At 50.1% G+C, this 20,675-nt stretch overlaps 1 pseudogene across 1 annotated transcript in view; it reads left to right on the top strand.

The window, feature by feature from the left end:
• LOC310835939 (inositol polyphosphate 5-phosphatase OCRL-like) overlaps positions 1-18,802 on the top strand; it is a 188,263-nt pseudogene extending 169,461 nt beyond the window's left edge. The window contains exons 3-14 of the transcript XR_014568645.1: positions 6,619-6,801; positions 7,516-7,615; positions 7,723-7,980; positions 9,113-9,198; positions 10,531-10,640; positions 12,290-12,425; positions 12,923-13,033; positions 13,469-13,634; positions 14,440-14,648; positions 15,010-15,033; positions 17,538-17,644; positions 18,167-18,802. The product of XR_014568645.1 is annotated as an inositol polyphosphate 5-phosphatase OCRL-like (transcript). The remainder of the gene's footprint in view (positions 1-6,618; positions 6,802-7,515; positions 7,616-7,722; positions 7,981-9,112; positions 9,199-10,530; positions 10,641-12,289; positions 12,426-12,922; positions 13,034-13,468; positions 13,635-14,439; positions 14,649-15,009; positions 15,034-17,537; positions 17,645-18,166) is intronic.
• Positions 18,803-20,675: the final 1,873 nt, after the last annotated feature.

Genomic DNA, 20,675 nt, shown 5'->3' with positions numbered 1-20,675 from the left:
ACGCCCAAAACAAACTCAGAGAGCTCTGGGGAACAGGGGAAAACCCAGGGGGGGGGGGGTTGAGGAAAAAAATGGGGCGCTGTACTACAGGGGGGCGTTGTATATACCAGAGGGGCAATTGAGGAGTAGAGTACTCAAACAATTACACGACAGCCCCACGGCAGGACATTTTGGTCAACACAAAACCATGTTGCTAGTCACCAGGCAGTTCTGGTGGCCAAAGGTGAGGGAAGATGTACGGGAATATGTCAGGGGGTGCGACCGCTGCCAGCGAGCCAAAGGGGAGAGGGCAGCACCAGCGGGGTTGCTGGAACCATTACCCACACCAGAAAGGCCATGGGAGGCAGTGTCTATAGATTTTATGACAGATTTGCCCAAATCTAGGGGGGAAACGGCGGTCATGGTGGTAGTCGACTTGTTAACTAAGATGTGTCATTTTATAGCTTGCTCACATGCGGTGACGGCGGAGGAAACCGCCAGGCTGTTTGTAGAACACATTTTTAGGTTGCATGGCGCCCCCTTGAGGGTGGTCTCTGACAGAGGAAAACAATTCACGTCCAGGTTCTGGAGGAAGCTCATGAGCCTACTGCACGTGGAGGTCAATTTCTCGACGGCCAGACACCCAGAAACCAACGGGCAAGCGGAAAGGGCAAACAGTATTTTGCAACAATACTTGAGGTGTTATGTCAATGAGAGGGAGAGTGACTGGGTGGAGAAATTAGCCCTGGCCGAATTTGCCTACAATAACGCCGAGCATGTGTCCACGGGCATGAGTCCATTTATGGCCAATTATGGTTGTCACCCTAGGGCCTTTTCAGGGGGAGGGGAGGAAAGATGGAGTGTACCGGCGGCAGAACGTTTTGTAGAAGAAATGGAAGCAATACACCAACAGCTGAAGTTGAATTTAGAGAGGGCCAAGGAAGCGTACAAAAGGCAGGCAGATAGGAGCAGGAGGGAAGGAGAGACCATAAGGGTTGGGGACTGGGTGTGGTTGTCAACACAAGGGTTACCGTTCAAGGGAGGTTGCAAGAAATTGAGACCGAGACGACTGGGCCCCTTCGAGGTTACACAACAGGTGAATCCGGTGGCCTTTAGGCTCAACCTGCCAGACAACATGAAACTACATCCAGTATTTCATAGATCCTTACTATCACCATACAGGGAAGGGCGGGAATTCCAGGGACTGGAGGGAGAGGTTCCCGTGGCACCACCAGTAGAAGAGAGGGAGCGCAGCAGTCATGTAGCAGAAATACTCAATTCAAGGTGGAAGGGTAAACAGGTGGAGTACCTAGTGGCGTGGGAAGGGGAACCGGAGTCAGAAAATGCATGGGTACCAGCGGAAACCATCAAGGATGAGTTTCTCTTGGGGGAGTTTCACCATAGGTTCCCAAGGAGGCCCAAACCCTTAGCTAGGTTCTGGGAGGAGCAATTTGGCACCACAGACGATGAAGAGGAGTTTGAGGGATTTCCGGACTCTGGGCAGGAAGAGGAAGAAGAATCTGAAGAGGGGGAATCAGATTGGGAAGATTTTTCAGGAAGACGGGATAGTAGTAGGCGGAGAGCAGTTTTCGAGTCATCAGAAGATGGGGGAGATTCTTTCCGGGGGTTCCCAGCCTCACCGCCCAAAGAAAACGGGAGGACAGGGGGTGAGGGGGGTCCTGGAGGGGAGGTGGATGTCAGGGAACTGCCATCGGAGCACAGGGTGGTGGAGAGGCTCTCGGATGCTAGGAGAACCTCGGATGCTGAGGAGGGAACCAGCAGGGGGAGAGGGAGAGTTTCCGCTGAAGAAGGAGGGGAGGAGGAGACAGTGTTGGAGGTGAGGCACAGAGACGCTTCAAGCGAGACCAGTGGTGAGAGCTCGGGGCCTCCCCTTGGGACGCCCACGCTGCGCAGAAAGCTGTCGCGCAGAGAATCAAGGAGGAGACTCTCTGTCAAATAACTTTTATGTTGGAAGAAATTTAGGAAACGCCCACTGACGGATTCTGCCAGTGATTAAGGCAGCCACGCACTCATGGCTGTCCGGCTAGAGAGAGTTTAAAACTAACCACAAAACTGGGAGCGTTTTAGCGCTTACGCACAAGCAACCCCTTATGCCATTACAATATCATTTCCCAGAAAGCCTCGGTTTGTTATTTATTTATTATTCTGAAAATGAATCAAATGCTAGGGTGGCTACCTTCTCGTATAAAGATGTTGATACGTGCTTTACCCTCATAAATACATTTTTTGTGAACATTACCTGGCTGCGTCAACCTTGAGAAATTCAGAGGTGTGAATTTCAAAAGATTGCTGTTTTGGTCTCCATATTTTTCCAAGAATTGCGAATTAGGTAAGTTCACCTTTGAATGCAGCTGAATGGAATTTATTTCCCATTGTTTATTATGTGAAAAGCAGTCAAGGAGAAGCCTGAGGACTTGTGAGCTGAGAGGGTGGAAGCAGTTTAATTCAAATCCTAATTCTCTTGCTGATGTTTTGAAGGCTGACCATCTTCCTCACTCAGACCTCCTCAGAACCGGAGAGGCTGAAGACTGTGGAGAAGTTGAGACAACTGTGCCAGTTCCTGGAAGAAGAAGAAGAAAAGTGTCTGCTGAATCATGTGGAGGAGGTGGAGAAGGAGATTGCAGGGAGAAGGGATGAGCAGCTGGCCAGACTCTGCAGGAAACTCTCCTCTCTTGAGAGGATCATCCAGGTGATGGAGGAAAAGGGTCAGCACCCAGCGAGTGAACTGCTGCAGGTAAGACGACTCCAGGGAAAGGCTGCCTCCCATCCTTTCTGTGCCCCTTCCATGTACGCAAGGAGTGTAGGGGCTCACTTGACGGAGCCTCGAGTCAGCTTTGTAATGGACAGGAACACCCCAGAGACCTGGGATGCTGAACTCACCTGAATGCCGACTAGAGATTCTTCAGTCTTCTTGAGGGAAGGGGAGGGGATTTTCTGCTCCTTGCTGAAGATTTGCCTCCGAATGCCTTCCCGCTGGGCAATGCTGCCTTCCTGCCCTGCCCTGGGCTTCGCCAAGGATGCAGTCAGGCCTCCTTCTGACATGAGCCAGTCTCTTGACCAAGCTTCTCTTCCCGTTCCCTCCACAACGTCTGGGTGGATCCCCTTCCCCATAGATCCTGGTCAGCCCAAAATGTTGCTTGGTCACAGTGACCAAAGAGCAAGACAGAGGGACTCATCCAGACTGCGCCACCTTCTCCACTCACAATCCCATATGGCCAGACGTACAAGTGCTTCTGAACATCTTCTTTAAGGAGGTGGAGAAGGCTGACATACTGGCAAAGGCAGGAGAAGCCCTATTACGGAATGATTACCAGATGTCCCCGTCTCCCGGGGACAGTCCCCGGATTTACAAATCTGTCCCCAACAAAATCCGTCCCCGGATTTCATATAAGGCCCCAAGATTTATATTTTAAGTGTTGTAGATTTATTAGTAGGGAAGGAATGTTGCGTGATTGGTTCAACGGCCCAAGACACATCATATGGGGACTTCCGGTGAGGCAAAATGGCGGGTGCCACGGCCATGAGCAGCTCCTGAAGCCAGCCAGAGCCAAGTGCACTACAAGGCTGGCTCCGGGCTGCTGAGACTGCCCCCTGCGCTGCCACTGCCGAGGGGGAACCAGGGATGCCCGGCGCGTCAACTGGGGGAACCGCTGACACACACCCCCCCAGGACCCAAATCGAGGCGGGAGCGAGAGCGCCCGGCCACGTGGCCGACTGCCCAGCTGCGCTCCAGGGCCAGTAAAGAGGAAGGAGAAAAAAGAGGGGAGCCCCGACCTTGCGGCCACTGAGGAAGAAAGGTAGGAGAGCACCAGGAGGGCAAGGGCACGTGGCCAGCCCAGGCCCGACCCGAGCCTACTCCAGGGCAGATAGCACTCCAAGAGATCAGGCTGGGGCCCAGAGGAAGGCCACGCAACAGAGGAGACCCAGAAGAGAAGGTATTACTTTTCATTTTTTTAAAAAAATATGATTTTTTAAAAATAACATTTGTTTCTCTTTTGAAAAAAAAAAAAAAACAGTGTCCCCAGATGCTTTGAAAAAAATCTGGTAACCTAACCTTACATCCTAACCTTCTGGTTCCAAGTCTCTTCTTTCTCAATATCCCCATTCCGTTAACCGCACCAAGCAACAAGCTGTCAAATGCAAGTTTAAAACGCAAGCTTTCCTTTGCATCTCACAGAACCTTAAATGTAATTTGTGGTTTTTTTCACCTGTCTGCCAAACTTGGGTCGTTTTGCCTTCCTTTAAATGGGAAATCAGTAGTCAAGCCATACTTTTTGGTAAAACGTTCGTCTGGATCCCGGAAGTCCTACCTGAGAAGAACAATGGGAGTTTCCGCTAGTGCCAGCCGCTTCTCCTTCTGCAAGCAGCGCCACCCGAATTCCCACCTGGGATGAGCCGCTTGGCGCACTAAACTGAGCCGCCGGAGAAAGACTGGGGCGGGCGGCAAGTGGGAGGGGGAAGTTGTGCGCTTCTGTCCTGTGAGAAAAGTGCTGGGCTCTGTCTCTCCAGTTGCGCTTCCTCAGTTCAGAGGTGGACTATAGCAGCTGGGCTGGGCTGCCACAAAGCTGGGCTGGGCTGCCCTGGGCTGGGCTGCCACAAAGCCCATCAAGGCCACAGGCTGCTAGCATGACTCATCCCGGCTGAGGGGAAAGGGTATGTGGTCTTAAATGCTGGCCTTGGGAACTTGGCTGAGCTACTTTGGGCCAGTCCTTGGGCCATCTTAGCCTCCCTCACAGAGGGTTGTTCTGAAGATACACTCAGGAAAACACCCGAGGCATGAAGAAGAAGAAGAACGAGGAGAGTCTGGAAAGGAGGGTGGGGAGCGCTCCCATCCCAGCCGCTCCAGGATGGGAAGTGCGTCCCGGGGGAAGCGGGATTCAGGCGGAGGAGGACGTCGGGTTGGGTGGGGGTTGCCAGGAGCAGCACGATGTCCCTCCAACCCCCGGCTTCCACTCTCCAGGCAGGTGCCCAACGTGGCCACCTGGCAAGGGCTCTTTCTTACTCCAGCCTTGGCGTGCAGATCCCGGGTTCAGCCCCAGATCTCTGGAGCGCAAAGGCTCTTGGGCGTTGAGTGTGAATCAAATCAAATTTTATTAAACGGTCACAGACCAGATTAACTCGTACAGCTAGTCAGCGAAGCATAACACCGGAAAAAACAAAGGACAATTTCAATACAGATTAGGCCATAACAGCAATTTAAAATTAGACAGCATAAATAAAATTAAGTATTTGCCTTCCCCTGCATATTGACATTGGAAAGCTCTTGTTTCCTACGCCTAATAGCGGCTACACAGAATTTGGCAACATTGATCGTAATTTCAGGAACCTTATCTTATACCAAGGCTCCCATACGTTGGAGTTCTGGTTCATTTTTAAGCTTTTGTAGAACTGGGGCAATAAAGGTCAGGCGTAGATCCTCGTAGTAACTACAGTGCAGCAATACATGCAGACTTGTTTCCACTTCCGATGAGCCACATGGGCAAACACGTGACTCATATGGTTTGCCCTCATATCTGCCTAGCAGATGAAAGGCAGCATCTGTCAGAATAGGGCATACTGAGCCAGTACAGATGAACGTGACTATTGGTTCGCTTCCTCGGCATCCCAGAACTGTGAAGGTTGCCTCAACTGTTGAGCAGCACAGCTAAGGAAGAAGGAGTGGCGTGTCTCCGAGGGGAGCATAGCTCCCATTCCCTTCCAAACACACAGACAGGAAAGTGTGGTGGCACCCAGGGAATAGTTGCAGCAGCCGGATGACTGGCTGAAACACACACCATATAATAAGGTTTTAATAACTAATAATGACTAACTGTGTGGAAATGACTGTTAAAAAGAAAAAAAGGGAAAATCAAGGTTTTTGACTCTTGGTTTCCTGGAAGAAGATCAAAAGACTCCCCTGGACTAGAAGAGACATCTTATTAACAACTGGAGAAATGCCAAAGAACTTTGGATATCTGCTTGGGAGGTTTCTGATGCAGTATTAATTTAACAAGGAGCCAGGAGTGAAACCGAAAGTAGACTGACCAGCTAGCTGAATCCAATTATATTGCTATGGGGTGGGGGGAACCTCTAACATTTTACTTTTCGATATTTGTACTTCCAGGGTGAATTGAATGGGTGGAGGGGGGGTTGGACAAGCGGAGGAAAGAAGTGCTAACTTGTCCGTGGCTAGGGGGCGCAATCTGGACAGTTCTGCCGGGGTGCAAGAAACACAGAAGGCTAGCCTTTTAGGAGGTTTGCAAAGAGGACAAGGGTGTTACGGGGTAATCTTCTAGCAAACAAGCTTGGCACAGCAGATCTGAGAGGTGGTTTTCTGCTCCCGAAAAGCCAGCCTGGAAACCAGGTTGCCAGGTGAAGGAAGAATGGAGAGATCAACCAACTCACTTGCCTTCAAATAATTTCTGGTTGCCTGTGGCTACTGGGATAGTGCTTAGATATCAGGCTGGCTGACACATCTTAAAAAATACAAGGAAAAAGCTTTTTTTCTTTCATTAGCAAAGCTCCTTTGGGGCCCCGAATAGCTAAGCTGAGGAAGAAGTGGCTGGTATTACTTGTTTGTTCTTGGTCCTGATCTTGCCTGCCCTTGCACACTCCTGTTGTCTTTGCATATTTAACCAGCACGTCTGTTCCGATTGGAGTCCTATTCCTGCAGTTCCACATCCTTCTCTTTGGCACTTGGGCATTCGGTTCCAGGAGCTGGACCTGAGCACAGAGGCTTTCTTCTACTTGGACTCGACAAAGGAGCAAGAGTGGCTGACAGCTGTGGAAAAGGCTTTGTGTTCCAAATCCAAGTACAAGAAAGTAAGTCCAACCCCACCCATTTCTTCAGCAGCCAGACAGCTGTCAGGAGCTGGAGTGAGGAGGAGGAGGAGGAGGAGGTCAGCAAGAAAAAACACCTGGTGTATGTGGTGTTTTATTCAAAAGAAGCCAACATTCTTTATTCAAAGAAACCCAAACCGTGCAGGCCTCGTGATCACAGAAACCTTTCCCAACAGGTCTTGCCCCAGTGAGGTAGTTGTGAAGGCTGAAGGTTGCTACCCTCCCACCACTCTCTGAAGTCTCCTCCTCCCCTGGTCCTTCCCAAACAACCTGAGACTCTGACACCTTGCCTGTCTTTGCTCCCTCCTCTTAATTTCTCTGTGTTTTGGGAGACCAGCAGGGAGGGGAGCTGATTGCAGCAGGATGGGGAGACCCCCTGGCGTCTTCAGCAGCCTGCCTGATCTCTGCCTCTTGACCCCCGCCTCCAGCCTCCACTTCTGCCTCGGATTCTGGGCTGCTGTTTGCCACAGAATCTTCCTGCCCTCCTGCCTCTTCAGTTTCCAACACCTCCTCTTGCTCACAGTCTGCTCCCTCTTCTCCCTCTGACGACCCCCCACCAGTTCCCTGGCTCTGAGCCTTCTTCCCTTGGGGGATCCCCAGTTGGTGCCACCTGCCACTCCTATCTGCTTCCAGCCGGCCCAGGACAGCAAGCAATGAACAGAGCTGGTAGACATCCCAGTACCTTGCATCTTCTAGGTGCAGCTGGTGCTCATCTTTGTCAGGAAGGACCAGCTCAGCCGCATCAAGGAAGTGATGAGGGAGACAGTGGGCACAGGCATCATGGGGAAGATGGGGAGTGGACCCTGACAGCGGAATTCCCTACGTTGATCTTTCTGTCTGTCTATCTGTTTTTCTAATCTCTGCCAACCAGTTCCCCCCTCTTTCCTGCTTGCTCACTAACAGCCATCTTTGCTCCGCCCCTGCAGGGTAACAAGGGGTGTGTGGCCGTGAGGCTTGTCTGCAACAATACCAGCTTCTGCATAGTTAATTCCCACCTTGCTGCCCACGTAGAAGACTTTGAGCGCCGAAACCAGGATTACAAGGATATCTGTGCCCAGATGAGCTTCCTGCCCCCTGACCAGGGTCTGCCGCAGCTGACAATCATGAAACACGAGTGCGTTTCGAGGGCTTGGAGGGAGAGAGCCTTGGCTGATGTCACTTGTTGGTCTCCGCTATCTGGAGAAACAAATTGAGTCATGTTTCTGTAACTTTCCTGCCTGTGTGTAGCTCAAGGTAGGCAGCATTTGTTGTTGTTTAGTTGTTTAGTCGTGTTCGCCTCTTCGTGACCCCATAGACCAGAGCACGCCAGGCACTCCTGTCTTCCACTGCCTCCTGCAGTTTGGTCAAACTCATGCTGGTAGCTCCGAGAACACGGTCCAACCATCTTGTCCTCTGTCGTCCCCTTCTCCTTGTGCCCTCAATCTTTCCCAACATCAGAGTCTTTTCCAGGGAGTCTTCTCTTCTCATGAGGTGGCCAAAGTATTGGAGCCTCAGCTTCACGATCTGTCCTTCCAGTGAGCACTCAGGGCTGATTTCCTTCAGAATGGAGAGGTTTGATCTTCTTGCAGTCCTTGGGATTCTCAAGAGTCTCCTCCAGCACCAGAATTCAAAAGCATCAATTCTTCAGTGATCAGCCTTCTTTATGGCAGGCAGCATAGTGTTCTCCAAATGTTGAAAGCAGAGCAGCCATTTTGCATGGAGAGGGTTCCCGGCTCAGTCATCAGTGTGTGCAGATCAGGCTGGGCATGATCTCTGCCTGAAAGCTGCTGCCAGTCCATGTAGTCCGTCCTGAGCTTGATGGGTCAATGGTCTGCCTCAATATAAGGTCGCTTCCTATGTTCCTGTGTACTACAGCAGGGTTTGGAGGGCCACAAGCGCCCTGCCCATGAATTCAAGAACCAGGGGAAATTCTAAAAGTCTTTGCTGAAAGGACATCAAAGCAGGGGCCAGGTGAACCTCTTTGGGAGATTATTCTGAAAGGTCGGGTGCCATGACTGAAAAGGCCCTGCCATGCTTGAAAGAGCAGGAGTTCCCTGGGAAAGGGATTCTAGTCAGTGGAGAGGCAGTGCAAACATGAGTGGGCCTTCTTCTGGTACCCTTTCCCCAAACCTTGAAACACTTGAAAGGCCAAATGGGATGCTCTGAATTGGGCCTGGAAGCAGTTCAAGAGCCAGTCTAGTTCACAGAGCACTAGCCTAATATGATCATACTGCCCAATCCTAGTTATCAGTCTTACTACATATTGCAGGAAGTGGCAGCAGGCTGCCCCCCGCCCCCCGACCCCGTGAGCTAGCCTGTAGCTGTGGTTGCTTTGCTTTTTTCCAGCATTGTCATCTGATCACTAAAAATGAACTTCAGAGACTTCTGACCTACGACCAGGTGAGAGGCATCTTTGTGTTATATGTGGTGGTTTAGGATATTGCCCTGTTTATTTCCTTTGTCTGGGATACCCCAGCCTAGGCTAGAGAAACCACTTTCAGGCAGTTAGGAGCAAAGTGTAGCTATAACATAGGATGACTGCGACTTCTACAAATGCTTTTTAAGGTTGCAGGTTTGTGCAACCTGAATTAGAAGCAAGTCCCAATTAAGCTGGAGGGTTGCCTTGGAATGAGTAGGACTGCTCTGCAGTTTCCCAGTTAGAGGGCTTTCCTAGCTCAGCACACGCTCCAGATGTTGTTGGACTCCCATCAGCCCCAGCATAGCTGCTGTCCAGCAATATCTAAAGGTCTAAGGTTTCCTGCTCTAGGTTTTGCATCTGTCTGGAAAATCTGTGTTGCTCACATGTTCTTATCAGCAGAGACTTCCATTAAGTCCAATTAAATTGCTGATGCTTTTTGTTTTACATTTTTCTCTCCAAGGTTTGTGTGTTCATCATGTTGACGACCTTTCTCCCACTTGGCATAAGGATCATTGGTATTTTGTGTTGAAACAGAGGCCTGATTGCTGCACCTTTGGTGGATTTAAACTCTGTGAGCGTAGTCATGCCTTAGCCCTTTGAGAAGGATGCTGCAAGGAAGGCAAGGGGGGGCAGCCTCAGACTTCCAACATATGCAAAACCATCATAAAACATTAAAAACTTCCCTAAAGGCTGTATAATTACTTATCTCCTTGACATCTGACGGGAGGGTGTCCCACAGGGCAGGTGCCACTACTCAGAAGCGACGGGGTGAGCTTCCCTTGCTCGGTCCCTGCTCCTGCCAACCTAGCAGTTCGAAAGCACGTCTAAGTGCAAGTAGATAAATAGGTACCTTCTGGCGGGAAGGTAAACGCCGTTTCTGTGTGCTGCTCTGGTTCACCAGAAGCGGCTTAGTCATGCTGGCCACATGACCCAGAAGCTGTACGCCAGCTCCCTTGGCCAATAAAGCGAGATGAGCGCCGCAACCCCAGAGTCGGTCACAACTGGACCTAATGGTCAGGGGTCCCTTTGTTGTTGTTGTTGTTTAGTCGTTTAGTCGTGTCCGCCTCTTCGTGACCCCATGGACCAGAGCACGCCAGGCACTCCTGTCTTCCACTGCCTCCCGCAGTTTGGTCAGACTCATGTTTGTAGCTTCGAGAACACTGTCCAACCAGGGGTCCCTTTACCTTTACCTTTAACCTACTAGTACTTCACCTTGGTCTTCCAGCACAACAGTGGCTGTTAATAGACTCCATTGTCAGGCAACAGGGGGTCTTTTGCTTCTCTGCTGATAAGCGATTTCTTTTTGGCTTTAGCTAAACATTCAGCGTACCCAAAAGACAGCTTTTGCTGATTTCACAGAGGGAGAGATCAAGTTCATCTCGAGGTACAAATTTGACTCTAAAACAGATCGCTGGGACTCCAGGTAAGCGCCTGCTTGATAGTTGAGCCTTTGTAAGTAAGTCCTCTCAAACATTCTTCTGCAAGGCTTGTTTGTTTTTCCTAGTCTGCTGAGATGCTAGTAGTAGTAGAAGAAGAAGAGTTTGGATTTGATATCCCGCCTTTCACTCCCCTTCAGGAGTCTCAAAGCGGCTAACATTCTCCTTTCCCTTCCTCCCCCACAACAAACACTCTGTGAGTGGGGCTGAGAGACTTCAGAGAAGTGTGACTGGCCCAAGGTCACCCAGCAGCTGCATGTGGAGGAGCGGAGACTTGAACCTGGTTCCCCAGATTACAAGACTACCGCTCTTAACCACTACACCACACTGTCCTGCCTTTCCATCCTCCTGAGCAGGCTAGTAAAAAATATATTTTAAACATGGCTTTCTGCTAAGCAAGCTGGTGGAGGAGGGCTAGAGTTGAGGGCTGGATGGACTTCCTTTCCTCTGCAGCCAGAATGGACACCAAGCCATGGAGGAAGAGAGAGATCCAGCTCTCCTTCACCTGCTCACTTTGCTTGCATGGAATTCCGGGTTGCCAAAGGCTGCTAGGCGAGTTGTGAAATGCAAGGCTGTGATATGTTGTCTTCCTCAAGCCATCCCTGCTCAAAGTCTCTGGAAATGTTTTGGCTCCTTTTCCACAAGCAGCCTTTCCCCCACATTTGTCCTGATAATCAGCATCCTGTTTCATGGCGTGTTTAAGCAGAGAATCCTGTTTGTGTCAAGGAAGTCTGGGAATGAGACTTGGTGCTCTCTCAAGATGAGTCTGCCAGGGCATAAGAGCATGAGAGCAGCCCTGCTGGATCAGGCCATTGGTCCATCTGGCCCAGCATCCTGTTCTCACATTGGCCAATGAGATGCCTCTCGGGGAGCCCACAAACAGGACCTGAGTGCAACAGCACGCTCCCCTCCTCCAAGCCATACTGCTTCTCTTGGTGGAGTATGTTCTCTGGCCATTATGGCTAGTAGCCATTGAGCCTCACCATCCAGGATGTGGCATATTCTTGTGGTTCTTGACAACTGTCAGAAGCCACCTAGGCCTGCTAGTTTCATTGCTCTTGCTGTGGTAATGGGGAAATCAAAAGGACAGGCGGAACAGGTAGTGACGAAGCCGGAAAACGGCAGGCTCCTTTGGGCAGCATTTCAGGTGCCAGAAAGGGTCTTTTGGATCACTGAAAAAATAGTGTCTGAACAAGAATAACGGGGCCCCTTGCTTTGGGGAAGGATCATCATTTGGTGGTGTGCCATATGCTTTGTATGCAGAGTCTCAAGTTGAAAGGCACCTCCACCTGAAAAAGGATTGGGCCACAGAGAGCTGCTGCCAGCCAGAGGAGACTTAATTAATGAATTGTGGGGTTGGAAGGGATCACGAGGGTCATCTAGTCCAACCCCCTGCAATGTAGGAATCCAAACTGGGGGAGGTCAGAAAGAAGGCAGCTTTTGATTTCCTGACAACTCTCTCCATGAGGCAAAATGCCTGCACACCTGCAAGGTCCGCCCCTTCAGAAGTTGGACTCCCAAGCCCCATCATCTCCAGCTCTTGACCGTGGTCAAGATCACAGGCCGTGTGTGGAGCCAAAGTTTGACTGTGTGAGCCTTGTGTGTTGCCTCAGCCAGTCCAACTGTCTCCTTGCAGTGGGAAGTGCCATGTGCCAGCATGGTGTGAGCCAATCCTCTGGAGAGGAGGCAGCGTGAATCAGCTCAGCTACCGAAGCCACATGGAATTGAAAAGGAGCGACCACAAGCCCGTCAGCTCCCTCTTCCTCACAGGGGTAACATCTGCCCTGGCCAGGGCTGTCGTCTATTCAGGGTTTTTAGTTGCCTGCTATGTGGCACCTCCTTGAATCTGGGCAGGCCCTGACCAACAACCAGGCCCCTTTCCACAGAGCTCCTCCTTGGCCAATGACTTCCGGTGCAAGGAGTGGGCAGGTTTTGGCTCTGTTAAATCCCTAGGCTTCCATTCTCCACTGTTCTGAGTACACGCTGCTCCTGCAGGCATGGCAGACCACATGGGCTGAACTGTATACCTTAACCGTTGGCTCCATTCATCCAATGGAGCTTCTGTGGTACTTGGCTTGGAGCATTTGGCTTCAGCCCATTGGCTCTGGAAGTCACAGCCGCTGCCATCCCTGGGGAAGCTCTCAGAGTTAAAGTACTTGCCTCTTTCAGGGCTGGGAACAGGGGGTGCATCAGGCCTTTCTGCTCTTAACTCATACCCCCCCTTTCAGTCCATAGCTCCAACAACTGTGCTCTGCCCCCCCCCCAATAGGTGAATGTTGTGGATGACCGACGGTACCGGAAAGTGTTTGAGGATATTGTTCAGTTGATGGACAGGATGGAGAACGAATTCCTTCCCTCCCTGGAGGGAGGTAAAGACGAATAGGATCCTGTCCAACCCCTTAAAGAGGGTTTGGCCCATCTAGCTCAGTCTTGAGCAGTTCCCCAGGATTTCCGGGTGATCTCTCCCAGCCCTACCTGGAGAGGCTGGGGATAGAACCTGGGACCTTTGCATGCAAGGCAGATGCCCTTCCACTGAGCGGCAGCCTCTTCCTCTTCCTCGCAGGCAAAGACTCCAGGGGTAGCCAGCGTGGTGCCCTCCAGATGCTGGACTACAACTCCCATAATCCCCAGCCAACATGGCCAGTGGCAAGTGCAGCAATATCTGGAGAGCCCCACGTGGACCTGTTGCATGTGCAGTCCCCTAAATGAGAGGCCAGGGCCAAGGACAAACTTCCCCCTGGAGCACGTTTCCTTGCCTCTGCTGAAGGCAAACACTCTCTTTCCTCCCCCCCCCCCCCCCCGTTTTGCTCTGCAGTTTCCATTTGAGAATGTGAAGTTCCGGCAGCTGCAGAAGGAGAAGTTCCAGATCACAAACAATGGGCAGGTCACCCTCCACTTCTCCTTTATCCCCAAGCTCAGTGACAGCCAGTATTGGAAGCCATGGCTTCGCGCTGAGCCCTGCGAGGGATACTTGGAGCCCAGCGCGTCTCTCTCTGGAATCAGAGAACTGTAGAGTTGGAAAGGGACCCCAAGGCTCATCTAGGGAAGGCCTTCCTTTTCTCCTCCTCTTCCCAACCCTCCTCCCTCAAACCTTGGGAGTTTGGTAGAGCAGGGGAGGCTTAACATTTGTGGGCTGCATTGCCCCATGCTCAAGCCTCCAAGGGCCACACGTCAAAGCAGCTGAGCCCAAAGTGTAAAAGTGTGTGTGACCAGCTTTAAACAAAGACACACACACAAATGAATTGAAGCCAAGCAATGCTGGAGGGTCCCCAAACACCTTTTGGCATCACAGGGAACCAGTGAGAGCAGTCCGTCCAAAAATTACTTTTTTAAAAAAATGTGTATTTTTATGTTGTGGAGGCACAAAAATATCTTGGGGATCATATAGAACTAGCCAAACTTTTAAAAACTCAATGAAATGTAAACTAAAAAAGAAAGTTACATTGGGGGCGCACAAATCCTTTCCCTTTTTATATTCTTTTGTTAGGATCACTTTCTCTCACCCCCCAGTATCCTGTCACCATCTTCTGTGCAGCTGCTGCTTTGGAGGACTAGAGAGGAAAGTGGGGCGGGAACTGAGTCGCTTCTTCTCCTAATTCTTGAAGTTAAGGTTTCCCCCATACACCTGTGAGAACAGGATGCTGTACTAGATGGGCCATTGGCCTGATCCAGCAGGCTTGCATTGTGTCCTTCTGTTCAGTTCTTCACTGTCTTCACTTTTAATTTACAGACAAGCCAACTTGGCTGTGCCAAAGAGTGTATCTACCTGACCTCCTCCCGTTTTAGGTGAGACGGTGGACATTTCCCTGGATGTGTACGTCAGCAAGGAAGAGAAGATTGAGGCTATCTTTGTCCTTCACCTTGACCCTGGCAAGGACTATTTCCTCACCATCAGTGGGAGCTACCTACCAAGCTGCTTCGGGACCTCCTTGGAAGCCTTGTGCTGGATGAGGCAGCCGCTTGGCGAAGTTCCCGTCACCAGACTTATTGACCTGGTAGGGAAAGGGGTTGATTTACCTGGCTGGATGTCTACCCTTCCCACTCTGCTTGCCTGCTTGAAAAACAGCTGCTCTTCCACTCAGCAATGTGGGGGCTGGGGGTCCTCCGCTGCATTCAGCTTCTGTAGCTGTGCATCCGCTTCCTGTGTGCTGTTCATGCCCTTTGTTTGCCTTGACTGAGTCATCCCAGGTTCTGGTCCTCCCACCTGCCCTTTCGCAGGGCCACTGAACCGTGTGCATTTCCCTGCCATCTGCCCAGATACTGTTCAGCCAACGGGCTGTTTCTTTCTCTTCTCAGGGCCTGTGCCATTAACACCCTTGGTTGTCTTTTGCTCTTGCCTTCCTCCTCTGATCTCAGGGAGAAGACAGCTTCCTAGAAAAGGTAACAGTTGGTTTGCTATCCTCTAGATGTTCTTGTAGCGGGCTCAAATCAGGTTTACACGGGGGTTGCGTTCCGAGATACCGTGCGTTTAAATGAAATTGCGTATATTGGGGACAGCATTGGAAAAGCCTGCAAACACCCTCTAAACTTCCGGAAGCCCTTTTGAAAGGCCTTTTGAAAACCAGCAGCCTCCCTGCAAAACTCCTTGCTCCAACTCTCCACAGGCCTGAAAGGTCGGTGCCAAAGCTCCTGGGAGGGAGTCGAGATGCTGTTTCCATGCCACTTTGCCGCTTTTGTGCTCTTGGGGGGGGGGGACATTTTTGCCCCTTCAAGTGCCCCTTCCAGCTTTGCGGCAGTGTGCATGTGCCTCGAAGGCACGTAAATGGAGTTGCCCTTGTCAACGATCAGCAGCTGCTCCATGCAGTGGCAGCTGGTCCCTTAGGGCAAACCAGGCACTACCCCACCAACCGGACTTTCCTCTCAGGCAACCCGCACCTGCCTGCCTTCTGACTCAAATCCAGTCCAGGTGGTGGCTCTAGCTCTCTGCGTTTTTCTCTTCCCTAGTCTCAACGTGGCCCTTGTAGAACTCGGCAGAGGAGAACGGAGACGAAACCAGAATTTGCCATCACTGCTTGTCACTGATTTTGCGCTGCTTGACACTGGGTCCGCTTGCGATTGGCAGCACGGGAGGCAGAAAGCCCAGTTTCATGATGCAGGCACCAGCCCCCTCTGGCCCCAAGAGCCAGTTTTCTCCTTGTCTCTGTGCTCAGCAACTGCTGCACAGGCTATGCCACTCTGGCTTACTCTTACCACCTGAGCACTGGCATTTGGGAAGCGGTAGTGGCTGCTTTGGGGTGGCTCAGGGAAATGTCACTCCTCTCGGAATCAGATCGACTTGGGTGTATTATCCTAGCCACAAGGAGACAGTGATGACTGGCAATTTGGACAGCTGTAGACATTTAGAATCATGGAGGATATGTTGGTCAGTGGCTACCGGTCAGGGCTATTTCTTGCCACTATTATCACAAACCACATGCTTTTGATTACCAGTTTCTGTGGAACATGATGGACAGAGTGCTCTTGTCCCCGTGTCCCTATGGACTCCCAAGGGCATGTGGTTGGCCATTGTGGGAACAAAATGCTGATCTAACCCAGCAAGGCTCCTGTGTTCTTTAGCATGCACCAGCTACTCTTGCACTAAGACTCTGATACAGCATGTGTCATTCCCCACACCAATACACTCTCTCTCTCTCTCTCTCTCTCTCTCTCTCTCTCTCTCTCTCTCTCTCTCTCTCCAGGGGCGGGGAGTATTGGAGGCGGGGGAGGGGAGGGGAGGGGGGATGAACTGGGTCCTAATCAACAGCTGCCCTGGGGATGAGGGGATCAAATTCTCTCTCTCTCTCTCTCTCTCTCTCTCTCTCTCTCTCTCTCTCTCCAGGGGCGGGGAGTATTGGAGGCGGGGGAGGGGAGGGGAGGGGAGGGGGGATGAACTGGGTCCTAATCAACAGCTGCCCTGGGGATGAGGGGATCAAATTCTCCATCCTTGCCAACTCCTTTTAGTGATGGGCTGCTTGCCATTGCTGTGCTCCTAAAGCTCTCTTGCTCCCCCCTCCTCTCTTTCTCTTTCTCTTGAATGTGGTAGCTTGAGATAGAACTAACCACCCTGAACATTTCTGGAGAGGAAGATGGGAAGGAGGCCGGAGGCATGGTTCACCAGCTGCTGTGTGCTGCATTGCCCAGACAAAGTCGTGGGCTGGGGCTCCAGCTGTTGTTCAGTTTCTACCACTGCCTCTGCAACGTGTTCTAGACAAGGGGTGGTGAACATGTGACCCCATCATCTCATCATGCTGGCTGGGGCTGCAGCCCATCAACCTATGAAGGCCCATCCATGTTCTGTTGCTCTTTTTCTTACTTATTTCCTGCCCTTCACCCTAAGGTCCCAGGGCAGGTTCCAGCAATTTAAATAAAATGTTAGCCAACCCTCATGTCCACAGCTGCATATTCAGTAAGCTTTTGGGTGAACTGCACATCCAGAGTGGGAGGATTACTAGCTGCATATTAATAGGGGGAGGGGGAGCTTGGATTTTGGGTGGGAGCAATTTGTTTTTTGTTTTCCCCCTTGAGATGCTTGCTGTGGCTAGGGCCGGGCGATATGTCAATATAGATATATTTTCAAATCAGCTTGAAGTCTAGATAGTGAGACTGGTTTCATAATTTCTGACCTGGCAATATATTGCGAATCATGATGTGTGTGTGTACTATGCAAAAAACACCATGTGGGGGGAAACCGTGAAGCCAGCCAATGCCTCTACATAGCTCCATCTTATTTCAGACATCGTGATATATTGGTGTATTGCAATGTTTCGCTAGTGATATATCACCGTGTTGAAAGCCAGCTATCGCCCAGCCCTAGTTGTCCACCCAGCTCGAGCAAGGAAAGAATGCATACTGGCACACATTCTGTCAGGCTCTCATGCCAGTCCCGCTTGTCATTGGACCTCCAGGAGAAGCAGTTTCTGGATATCGTACCCCAGGATGGTGATGACTCCACTGAGCGGCCAAGGAGATCTGGCTTTTGGTGGACCACCTCTTCAAGAATGCCTGCCACCAGGTGAGCTGAGGGGGACGGTACCATTGAAAGGATGGGTGTGGGCTGGAATCCAGTACCAGTTTGGGGGTGTGCAGGTTCCAAACGTCCCAATTGATTTATATCTTAGCTACCGACTCGCTCTTACAAACTCCTGCTGTGAGTATAGTGGCACCTTGGTGGAGCGCAGCGGGTGGGACATCCAGCATGCGGTCTTCCTTAGAGTGGCTCAGAAGAACCCAAGTGTTCACAACCATTGTCTGTCTATCCCTAGGAAAGCGGCTCTCTGAGACTCGCCACTGGAAGAAGCGGGGAATGATTTCACTCTCCCATTGCCCCAAATCAGGAGAAGGGTAGTAGGAATGCTACTGTGGAAAGCAGGCGGGATACAATTCTCAGCCCTTGTGCCAGCTCTCTTGGTGATGGGCTTCTCTCCATTGTGGCATTCCTCGACCTCACATTATGCACCCCAGGGCTGGATTGTTCTGCATGCTATCCAGGATGTACCTCATCCCTTCCGAATGCATGGGTGATACTCTGCTTCAGGAGGACCTCTTCCAGACCCCGGGCACGCAGGACGAGCTGCAGGAGAGAATTGAGTGCCTGGACACCAGCATTCCCCAGACGATCCGTATCCTCTTTGGGGGACATTGTTGGGGAGCAGGGCTGCTTGGTGGTTTTCTTTCGCTCTTGGCTGGAGTGGACCTCACTTTTATATACCTGGTGGCTTAGGTTCCTAGGCCACCCCATCCTTAAGGCTCTGGGACACAGCACAATGAAATGCCCACAGTCAAGTCCAGTCATGCATCCAAACAGCTTCACAGCTTTAACCCCCATTTGAAAACATCAGCCTGGCTAGATAGAGCAGAGGTGGGGAATCTTGACAGGCCCGCAGGCCCCACATGTAGCATCATACGTGGTGTCAAGGTAAAGACATGGCTGCAAAGGAGCTTCAAGGGTGCGTTCAATTGTTCTTTGGCAAGCAGGGTTTGTTGACCGCACTTTTGGAGTTGACCACTAGTATTTGCTGTTTGGATTGAAACCATGCCTGCAGAAGGACATTTCCTCCGCAGATCAGCTTTGCAGGCAGCTTCGTCAAGAGGGGAGGTGTGGGATAATTACAGTGGGGTGGCTCAGTTGGTAGAGCGTGACACTCTTAATCTCAGGGCTGCGGGTTCAAAATGTGGGGTAATAAGCAAAGGATTTTAGGTATACTAAAAACAACAAGACCGCCCATAAAATGTATGCTATTGCCATGCCAAATTGAGAGAAAATTAGTTGGAGGGAGGCAAGGGATGGGGCCACGGACCCCTGATTGGGAATAAGGGAACTAGATGGTCCTCGGTGTCCCTTCCAACTCCACAATTCTATGATCCTGTGTCTTAAACACAAATCTTGAGGAATAGTGTGTGTGTGTTTCTGTTTGAACTTTCCCAGCCTTTGCTTTATTCTGATTTGCGCTTGCGTCCCTACTCCCCATGTGTAGAATTGCTATACCTTTGGATTTTCCTGGACATTCAAGCGTTTCCCGCATGGACACTTGTTTCCAATGGCCAAATCCCGGCGGATGGCAACCCAACCCACTTGTGCCAGATTGCCTGGCATACATTACAAGCATCTAGTCACATAGATTCTCCAGAGTCCCGGGGCTAGCCCACCTGACGGGAAGAGTCCGCGAACAGAAGGAGGAGGAGTACCAGGAAGAATGGACAAAATTCAAAGATTAACCTAATTGGAAAAGCTTGCAAATATGAGATAGGCTTAGGATTTAAATATGTAAGGATAGGAATTAAGATGTTTCAAGCTAGATTAGAAAGAATGAAAGATGTGAAGTGATCAAGTTAATTTTTTTAATTTTTTTTTGAGAAGATTGATTTTGGAAAACTGTTAAAATGAAATACAAGGAAATTCAACCAGGGGAATTTGAGGAAGTCACTTAACAATGTTATCAAGATTGGTTTAATTACAATTAGGATGTATGTTTGTTTGTTTGTTTGTTTGTTTGTCTTAAATATTTTTTGGAAAATTAATTTAAAAAACTGAAAAGAAAAACACCATAGATTATCCAGAATCCCAAGCAGCGACACTGTGAAACTTTCATAGGAATAAAAGGTAGAGGGAAAGTGTGAGATTTTGACCAGCTTCGGCCCATCTGAAGCTGAAGCTGATACAGGCTCGTCTTATCTTGAGCCCAAGCAGAGCGTCATCATACACAGCAGAAGGATAAGCAGTATGTGCCACATTCTTAACTTTATTTACACTTCTATGCTGAGAGAATACAAACGTGCATCTTGTCTCTGCGAGAGCAGAGAAGCAACTCCTCTCGGAAACAAAGAACACTGAGAGAACAGTGAAAAACAGGAAACCAGTGTACGTCACATCCAGTCTCCCATTCCCGTGGGAATCCAACAGTAACTCTGACTGTGGAATGCAAAACAATGTCTTGTGACTGCAGTTGCTGCTCAGTGAGAGAAATAGAAACCAACATCCTCCCCCTTTCTGTGAACATCACTGGGCAGCGTGTTCGTACAATATCAGTACAAACCCAACTTCTGCACATAGGTACAGTGTTGATCCCTTGATACAATCTTGGACAATACATCAGCAGGAATTTCATTACCTGGCATATAGGACAGCGTTACGAGTCCCTTCTGAACACATTCCCTAGCATGTTGCAGTTTCAATTGCAAATGCTTCGTGCTTTGCTTACAACCTTCAGAATTCAGCAAAGCCAAACATGCTTTGTTGTCCTGGTAAACCTGGATTGGACATTTGACAGGAATTTTCTTTTTTTAAAAAAAAAATATATTTATTAGGTTTTTACAAAAAATAAAAGTACATAACCACCACAGAAATAAAGAAAATGTAAAAAGAAATAAAGCATAATCAAAAGTAACACATAGAACAGATCAAAACACAACAATATAAAATACAGTAAAGAAAAATTCCACCCAACCAAGTACAAAATCATAAAACCTCCAACTTTTTCGATCATACTTAATTAACTTCCTTTCTTGACTTCCTCATGCCTCCCTTTTTTGTGTTCCTCTTTACC

This window comes from Podarcis gaigeae (genome assembly GCF_964106915.1).
Source record: "Podarcis gaigeae genome assembly, chromosome: W".
NCBI lineage: Eukaryota > Metazoa > Chordata > Lepidosauria > Squamata > Lacertidae > Podarcis > Podarcis gaigeae.
Note: the sequence above shows the minus strand (reverse complement) of the source record. Positions and strands in the feature narration are given on the sequence as shown.